Source organism: Giraffa tippelskirchi, chromosome 12 (assembly GCF_054371585.1).
Source record: "Giraffa tippelskirchi isolate mGirTip1 chromosome 12, T2T-mGirTip1v1.2.pri, whole genome shotgun sequence".
NCBI classification, from domain to species: Eukaryota; Metazoa; Chordata; class Mammalia; order Artiodactyla; family Giraffidae; genus Giraffa; species Giraffa tippelskirchi.
The window spans coordinates 142,058,786-142,068,196 of NC_137286.1; the positions used below are offsets into that span (position 1 = coordinate 142,058,786).

At 43.6% G+C, this 9,411-nt stretch overlaps 1 long non-coding RNA gene across 1 annotated transcript; it reads left to right on the top strand.

Annotated features, from left to right (window-relative positions):
• The first annotated feature begins 208 nt into the window (after positions 1-208).
• Positions 209-5,214, top strand: LOC145530110 (uncharacterized). Its single transcript, XR_014071463.1, has 3 exons — positions 209-374; positions 3,593-3,682; positions 4,274-5,214. It is a non-coding gene; the product is annotated as an uncharacterized LOC145530110 (long non-coding RNA).
• Positions 5,215-9,411: the final 4,197 nt, after the last annotated feature.

Sequence of the window (9,411 nt, forward strand, 5' to 3'; positions counted from 1 at the left end):
TTTGTCAAGCCAGGTCTCTAGGCATCAGCCAAGGACATTTTCTGATTGGTTCACCGTGAGAGTCTGCCTTTTTCTGATTTGTCCTCCAAAGGTGATGCCTTTTTCTAACTGGTCAGACCAGAGGCTATGCTTTTTCTGACTGGTCAACCTAAAAAAGGGGGTGCCTTTTTTCTGATTGGTCCATACAGAATGGACTTTTTTTTTTTCTGACTTGCACGGAGCTCTGAAAGCCTGGCCTTCCTGCCAACGTATCCACCAGACCAAGGAGACCCTTGTTAAGTACCCATGACACCAAGAGGCTCCACCTCTAGAGAAGGGAAGGTATGGACACATAAAACTGATCAAAGAAGATAGACTTAGATTCGGAAGGAATGGTAAGTTTTGAATTCAATCCGAAGTATGAAATTCAGATAAACTGTGCATTATTTTCTACCTTTTTCTAATTGATGTGTCCAGAAGATAGTGTGCCTGGTGATATTCTAAATAAATTATTTGTCATTCCTTGAAACCTGAGCGCTGAACAAATATCTCTGTACCAGGGTCTGTTCTCACCACTTCTCTGCTCCTGCTGCGCTCACTGGCTCATGTCCAACTGTTTTGAGACCCCACGAACTATAGCCCACCAGGCTCCTCTGTCCATGGGATTTTTTCAGGCAAGAATACTGGAGTGGGTTGCATTTCCTTCTCCAGGGGATCTTCCCAACCCAGGGATGGAATTCACATCCCCTGTGTGTCCTGCATTGGCAGGCAGATTCTTTACCACCGAGCCACCTGGCAAGCCCTACCACGTCTCTCCAACATATTAAATGTCAAGTTCTGCAGCTGATGAATATATATCTCAAACATACAAAAGTCAGAATGGTATTCAACCAAAAGCAGAGTGGACTGCTAGCCTGAATCTAATGTATTTGAGGATTACTAGTTCTATTTATTTAAAAAATATTTGCAAATCTGTATCATGCATGCCTACTGATTTTTAACTCTGGCATTTAGCCAGCCAATTCATGAGAAATTTGGCCAGGTTCTAGGAGTGTTCAAAAATCTAAGTCTCTAGAGAATTTCAGCTTTGTATCTGTGAGACCAGCCATTGTAATCTTGAAAATTCAGACCATCGGCATTAATTTTCTCTCTCCCTCTCTCTCTGCCCTCTCCTATCCTTCTCTCTGTCTAATATGAAACTTGCATGAACACACACATAAACACAAGTCTGTGAACTTAACTTTTCCTAAACTGACCATTCATTTTTGTCATGTTTAAAAAAGAAGGATGGAGAAACATGGTGCTACCTGCAAAGGGAGCTTTTGCGGGTGTTTCTTTAAAAACACTAGTTTTAGGGACCTGAACACGTGGTCCAGGTTTGGATCACTTCTGTAAAACCAGGCTGAGTAAAATCCTATGAGATTTTGCCATTCTATCACTTTTCCAAGGCCAACTCCTCCTCTTATCTCCTGTCCACCATCCCCATCCACACTGGAATTATAGAAAATGAGCAAGTTAACCAGCAAGCCGTGAGCAGAAGACTTGCTTAACCCGTCTCACTCCCCAATATTATACTTGTGTAGTTAAAATTGGGCTGATTTGTGAAATCACAATGTGTATTTTCATTTTAAGCTATTCTTCACAGTAACTTAGAAGTGCTGTCTTTTAATTATACATCTACAGTAATTTCTATCTTTTAAATTGCTCTTCTTTTATTCTTGTATTCTTTTCTTTTTATAATTATTCTCATTTTGAAGTGTTGTATTTTCAGAATATGGTGTGTTGAGCCTTCCATAGGGCCTGACACATGGTAAATTTTTATTCTTGGGTAATTCTTGAGATTTTTCTCTTTCTCTTTGGTGATCTGCAGTTTTTCCATGGTGTGCTTATGAGTGGATTTATCTTTCCTGAGCCTGCATTCTCTATGGTGGAGACTCTTCAAGTCCAAAATTCTCGGTCATCACCTCTTCACATATTTATTCCTTGCCATTCTCTGCATTCTCTCTTCCTGGAAATTCTAACACAGAAATATCGATTCCTGTTCCTTTGTGTCTTGGGTTCATGATTTCTGGCTCATGGCTGACATGGGTTGTGTTTTTATTTCTCTGCTCGAGTATCTTAAGCATGTATTAAAGTCTCTGACAGATGGTTCTAGAAAGTAGATGTAGTATGGATCGAATTTGCATTCCAACGGTTCATATTTTGGCTTTTAGGTGGTGAGCAAGAAGATTTCTGTTTATATTTTTGCTCTTCTCCTTGCTGTTCCGCTTCACTCTGCTTTAATGGTGGCCTCCATCCTGCACTTCCCAGGATCACAGTTCACACCAGAATTGATGGCATTGCTGGTATTCACAAACTCCAGTGGTACTCAGGACACTGCACCCAGTTCCTAAGGGAGTACTTGACCATGCCACCTGACCTTTATCATCTATTTTCCTAAGCTCGTAACTTCCCATGTCCCTGGGGGTAGCGAGAACAGTGATGTTTGAGTCCATTACAAGACAGGGAGTCCCATTCCAGCTCCTGGCCTCCAGATCCCATTATCCCTCAAGAACCAAACCCTCAGTTTTTATTCTATTTCTGGTTCCTGAAAATAGAAATCTTGATTTTTGACCCCAGATATGTAACTTTGGTTTCTGGTGTTTATAACATATTCATCATTGCCATGTGATTGGAGTAGACAGAGTAACTTACAATGTGAATTTACTTCAGATGGTAAAGAATCTGCCTGCAGTGCAGAAGACCCGGGTTCATTTCCTGGGCTGGGAAGATCCCCTGGAGGAGGGAATGACAACCCACTCCAGTATTCTTCCCTGAAGAATCCCATAGACAGAGGAACCTGGTGGCCTACAGTCCATGGGGTCACAAAGAGCTGGACACGACTGAACAACGCTTTCACTTTTTTTATGTATTAACTACCTAAATATTACCAGCTTTAATCGTAAGTGTTTATAAACAAAGATTACATGGAGGAAGCAGTAAGGAGTGTGAATCTATTTTTTTCTAATTACTATGGAAAATAACAGCTCTTACTTCTCTATTGGCCATTTTTTGGTAATCTCTGTGACTTTATCGGAGAAGGTAATGGCACCCCACTCCAGTACTCTTGTTTGGGAAACCCCATGGACAGAGGAGCCTGGTAGGCTGCAGCCCATGGGGTCGTGAAGAGTCGGACACGACTGAGCAACTTCACTTTCACATTTCACTTGCATGCACTGGAGGAGGAAATGGCAACCCACTCCAGTATTCTTGCCTGGAGAATCCCAGGGACGGAGGAGCCTGGTGGGCTGCCATCTATGGGGTCGCACAGAGTCGGATACAACTGAAGCGACTTAGCAGCAACAGCAGCAGTGACTTTATAAACTTGCCCTAACACCCTAGCATCAATATTGATGCAACACAATAGCATCAATCAATATTGATTACAGACTAGCCATCACAACTGAGCAGTTTCACATGGTCTGACATATTTTTTAAAGACTTTTTTGGTGGCAAGTGACAGAAACACAACCTTATCTATTGATACCATTAAGTATGAGAAGAGCAAAAATTTCACTGATTCTCAAGGCTGAAAGGAAAATAAGTTTTCCATCTATCGTCTCTGTTCTCTCAGCAGGTCAGATTCATTCTGTCAGAGGGGCTTCATCTACCAGTTCAGGAAAAAAATGATTCCTGAAGTCCCAAGTCTTCTGGAGCTGTGAAGGTTTGAAACTTGTCCTCCAGATCCAAGTTTAGAAATTCCAGGGATATGTCCTGATTGATGCAGCTTGAGTCAGTTGATCACCTCTGGGCATATTGAAAGTGATCATGGGGGTCACGAGTATAATAACATGGTAGCACTGAACTCAAATCCCATGGATAAAATAGGATGGTGTTGATCATGGCAGACAAGAGAAACGATTTCCATTATGGCTTTTAAATATACATAAAAGTAAAGATTATGTTTGAACTCTCGGGAGACAAAGATTGTCGCAGTTAGTGTTTGATTCAGGAAGGAGACATCACTCTATATTACATTAAGGATGTGATAAAGGCAATTAGTGGAGAAGGAAATAGCAGCCCACTCCAGTATTCTTGCCTGGGAAATCCCATGGACAGAGGAGCCTGGCGGGGCTACAGTCCACAGGGTTGTGAACAACAATAGAGGCAATTAGGCATTTACAAAGTAATTGGAACCAAGGAAGGAACTGAGGACACAGAAGCTGGTACTGAACTAACTTTAGGGAGAAAATAAGACAATGAATTGTAGAAGTGTTGGGCGATAATTGTTTTAACTACTGAGTCATTTCTTTAGGTAATATAAAGATGAAGAAAGCATCATCAGAAACTTTCTTATCTTCTCTTAAAAAAATGATGAGGAAACAGGTGCAGTTGGGGAGTTATTCAAATAAACAAGATACTGAGTAATGTGTGGAACATGATCAAGGACCAGTGAAATTTTCTGAGCTGCATTTTACATGCTTCACTAATTTGTGTGATCTGGAAGCCTGCTCCCTGTGATAAAATAGACTCTTCATTTCTGTGTGTGCCCTGTGTTTTTTGAGAGTTATTTGTGTCTGTCTCTTTCTCCGTTGTATGGAACAAAATCAACCTATTACATGATACTTGCAAGAATATAGAACTATAAAATAAGTTTAAAATCAACCAAGGATCAATCTGATCAATGTGCCTACATTTCAATTTTGGGTTTTCGGGGAGTTTTGGAAAAAGGAAAACATTATGAATTAGAAATGTTTTTTCACAGTAAATAAGAAGACTATCAGATCATCAAGAAAGCAAATGTTTTCAGTTCCTGGAAAACACAGTGAGTGCCTCCATGAGAAACTAGAGATATAGGGAATAAAATTTACTTCAGCTAATAGTAATTGAAGACTAGATATAACATTTATCTTGGAAAAGAAGGAAGGCTGAAATTTTAATGAGCAAAGAGTCAACCACAAAAATTTAGTGAAAGAAGAGTAAATTGCCCAAAATTGGGAAGAAAAAAAAAGAAATGAAATCAGCAAAATGAATATTAAAATAAAGAAGGTCAACTAAGCCTTGAAAAACTTACAAAACTAATAATGGCTGCCTTCCCAAAAAATAAATGAGGAAAGCACATACACACACACACACACACTGCCTTCCCAAAAAATAAATGAGGAAAGCACATACACTCACACACACACACACACACAGAGTTAGGCATGAAGAGAGGGGGCTACCACTATGGATCATGCAGATATTAAAAGGAGAGAGAGAGAAAATTATGAGCAATTTTGTGTATGTTTTTAATGCTACTTATTAGATTGATACGGCTTTGTGAATTATTACGAGGTGTACAGTATTGCGTCCACTTCACAGATCAAGGAAAAGAAGCAAACTAGCCCCAGAGTAGCCCCCAGTATGTCCAGTCCCAGTCCCAGCTGTCTCCCTCCACAAGCAATGACTCTGCTGCCCTTTAAGGCACTCGCTTCCTGGAAGAGGTTCCAGGAGGAGCTGGAGGAAAAGCTGCCAAATAGGGAGAAGGAAATCACCATCACCGGGCGGAGTGTAACAAGACAGGACAAAAGAAGCAAGTAGAGAAACCAACTGACAGTGGAAGGAAGGGAAGTCAGAAGAGCAACTCGAGTCCCCTCTCATGGGAGGCGCTGCAGAGTGGTCGTATTCCTGGGGGAAAGGTCCAGTTGAAAAAGACAGAGGTCACAGTCTGAGGGTGGAGAATTCATCACAGAGTGTGAGAAGGCTAAAAGAGTTAACCTTATATTAACGCACATATGTGCAATCTAGAAAAATGGTCTAGATGGTCTTATTTGCAAAACAGAAGTAGAGACACAGACAGAGGGAACAACCATATGGACGCCAAGGGGAGAAAGGAGGGTGGTGGGGTATGTGGGAGACTGAGATTAACACACGTACACTACGCTTCCCCGGTGGCACTGGTGGTAAAGAACCTGCCTGCCAACGCAGGTTCAGCCCCTCAGTCTGGAAGATCCCCTGGAGGAGGGCATGGACATCCACTCCAGTATTCTTGCCTGGAGAATCCCACAGACAAAGGAGCCTGGCAGGCTGGGGTCCAGAGGGTCGCAAAGAGTTGGACATGTTTGAAGCGACTTACCATGCACATACAGCAGACAACTAACGACAATGCTCAGGGAATCCTACTAGGTGCTCTGAGGGGACCTAAATGGGGAGGAAATCTAAAAAAAAAGAGGGGATATGTGTATATGGCTGATTCACTTTGCTCTACAGCAGAAACTAATGCAACATTGTAAAGCAACTATACTGCAATAAAATTTAATTTTATTTAAAAAAAGAGAGAAAGAGAGATGATCCAGAAGCTAAATGAAGTTTGGGACACGTTGAATGTTTAGAAAATGCTCTCCCTCCCTCTGGAGGGAAGAAATACATGGGTTTTGATGCTGGTAGGTTTCTAGACTTGGAAGTGAACAGATGAAATTCTTAGCTGATGACTTCAATGTTTAAGTGAAAGAAGACTCAAAGTTAGGCATAGGGATGAAAGTAGAGGGATGGAGTAGTTTGTGGAGAACAGAGATGGGACAAAAAAGAGAGTAAGAAACTTACAAAACAGATCCAGTCGAGTTGTCAGCAGAGCTGGGTGCCCCCTTGGAGTTTGAGATGATTTATTTAAAGGAAAGCTAGGCTGCCTGTCTGCATTTCTCTCCTGAAACATTCATCTGTCTGTGTGTAAGCACAGAAGTCATGATGGGGTGGTTGAGTCATCACAGACTGGGGTTTGATCAGGCAAAAATGACAGAAGAAAAGAGAAGAAGGTGAAAGAGATGGCAGGAGACTAACAATGATGAAATAATGATAAGTCAAGGTTCTGCATTGCCTAAGGAAGAAAGTGAAGACAGATGTGTATGTTTGGGTGGGGGTGGGGGGGCCAAGGGTGTGAGATGGTGAGAAAGTGCTGGAGTAGGTCAACTGGAGAGAATTCACTAATGAGAGTTTTTGCTGTGAAATTGTTTAAGCCCATGAGTGAGGAAAGGAGGTGGTCGAAGAACTGGGGTAAATTGAAGACTTCAAAGGCGGAATAGTTTATCCACATGACGAGTTTCAGGTTGGATTGTGAGAGTGGAAGGCTGAGGGGTGGGGGAGGAAAGGCTGATTGTGGATATAGGGGCCAAGGAACCGCGAGGCTGGCATCCCAGATGGGACATGCCCCAGGATGGCGAAATCCCTGGGAAGGACGGTGTGAGTCAGGGAGAAGGGGAACACTGTAGCGAGAAGGATTTGGGGAATGAAGCACAGAGGCCGTGGATGAAGTGGATGAAGCAGTGAGGGAGAGAAAAGAGTGACTACGCTGGCTGGCATCTTTGTAACCCTGAGACTCCTGTGTGGAAAACCTCACGGGGTCCCCTTGCCCTCTGGTTTCTGGTTCCGCCATTGGAGAGCCCTCTCAGGAGACTGGAGGCAGGGAGGCCTGACTACTTCTCCCCTAGGGGGCAGCAGGCTGACTGTGCCCCTCAGCTGAAGGTCGCTAATAGCTCAAGGCAGCCAACCCTGTGTGAGTCTCTCGTCCTGGGTTTTGATAACAACTCCCTCCTGCCTCCCTTGAGGCGACCAAGGTTACTAGCTCCCGGTTTCTGCCCCATTCCTGCGCTATTACATGTGGTTTCTGTACAGCCTATTTGTATCTTTGTAGATTCTCCCTTTTTTAAAATCCTATTTGAATTTTCCTACTCTGAGGTGCCATCTGTTTCCTTGCTGAATCTCTGGTACCACGATAGGATCCGATGGTGTGAGCATGCAGTTTAAAACGAAGGAAGGAAAGAGAGGGGAGAGAAGGAGAGGGAAGAGGGAGGAAAAGACCTAGAAAGATCGATAGTCCAGAAGGGGTGATGAGAATTCAGGAGGACGCCTACCCCACCAAGTGTCTTGGAACCTTGTGGTGTGTGAGAGAGAAAAACAATGCCTCCAATTGGGAACAATGTCCTCAAAAACCTGCCAGACATCTGTTAGAGGCCACAAGTGGGAAGAATGGCAAAAATAAAAATAAAAATACCCACAGCGTTTGAGGTTGGAGGGGAAGGCGTCACACTTCTTCCATCCTGTATAGATCGGCTGAGGCGCGGGTGTACCCTGTTCTTCAAGACAAGGCACGAATGACCCAGAAGGCAGTTCAGAGGTCACCAGGGCTGTCTCTTCTGCTTCAAAGAGTGAGGCCATCATCTCGGTTTCAACAGGCAAGATGGAGGTCACCCGGAGCCCTGCGGACATGACCCTTGCCCTGCAGAGCAACAGAGGCAGGACCTCCCCCTCAGGGGTCTGAAAAACAGGACATTGAACCAGAGAGGATTCTTCTTGAGCCTTAAGAGCTAATGGTATTTAGCAAATGGTATTTGCTGGGGACACATCACCTTTTCCCTTTTCCCTATTTCTCCTGTTTGGAATGGGAATATCCGTCCAATCACTGTCCCACCAGGAAGTACATGAATTACCTGGTTTCACAGGTTCACAGTTAGAGATGAATTTTCCTCTGAATGAATCGTTCTTCAAGACTCACCCATTTCTGACTGAGATCATATTTAGTCTTGGTGCTTTAGACTTTAGAATTGGTGCTGGAAGGGAATAAGACTTTGGAGCTATTGGGAAGGAATTAATATATTTCATATGAGAGGAGAATGTGAATTTCGGGGGCCAGGAGCAGAATGTTATAGGTTAAATGTTTGTATCCTTCCAAATTTCAGGTTGAAGTCCTAACCCCCAATCTGATGGCACGTGGAGGGGGAGCCTTTGGGAAATAAATAGGTTTAGATGAGGTTATGAGTGGGGCTTCCCTGGTGGCTCAGTGGTAAAGAATCCACCTGCCAAGGCAGGAGACACAGGTTAAGATCCCTGGGCCAGGAAGATCCCTTGGAGAAAGAAATAGCAATCCCCTCCAGCATTCTTGCCTGGAGAATTCCACGAACAGAGGAGCCCGGTGGACTACAGTCCCCAGGGTCACGAAGGATCAGACACCACTGAGCATGCGTGCACATCTCACTGACTGCAATTAGTGACTCAGGTCATAGCAGTTTTGTTTGTTTTTTTTTAAAGCAGGAGACAGGGCAAAGCCTTTCCTGCAGGCTGTGGTCACTGTCTAGCTACAGATAAGGGGCACTGCTCTCCGAATGCAGAGATTAGGGGGCAAGTCATAGAAAGCTTTTTTAAGATAGAAGGGACTGGGATGTGTTTAAAGGCTGATGGAAAAGAGATTAAGATAGAGCAAAGGTTGAAGACTCAGAAAGAGAGAGGGCGTAATCCAGGAGGAGAAGTCCCACAGGCAGCTGGCTCCTGACGGTGGGTGATGGGACTGGTCTCCCTCATTTTGATGGCAGGGAGGAATTTCGCTAAGAAGCCACAAGGATCTGTTGAGAATGGCATGTCATGTACTCACTCTGAATTAGTAATGACACCCGGAGGTAGCAAGCTCCGGGCTGAACGAGT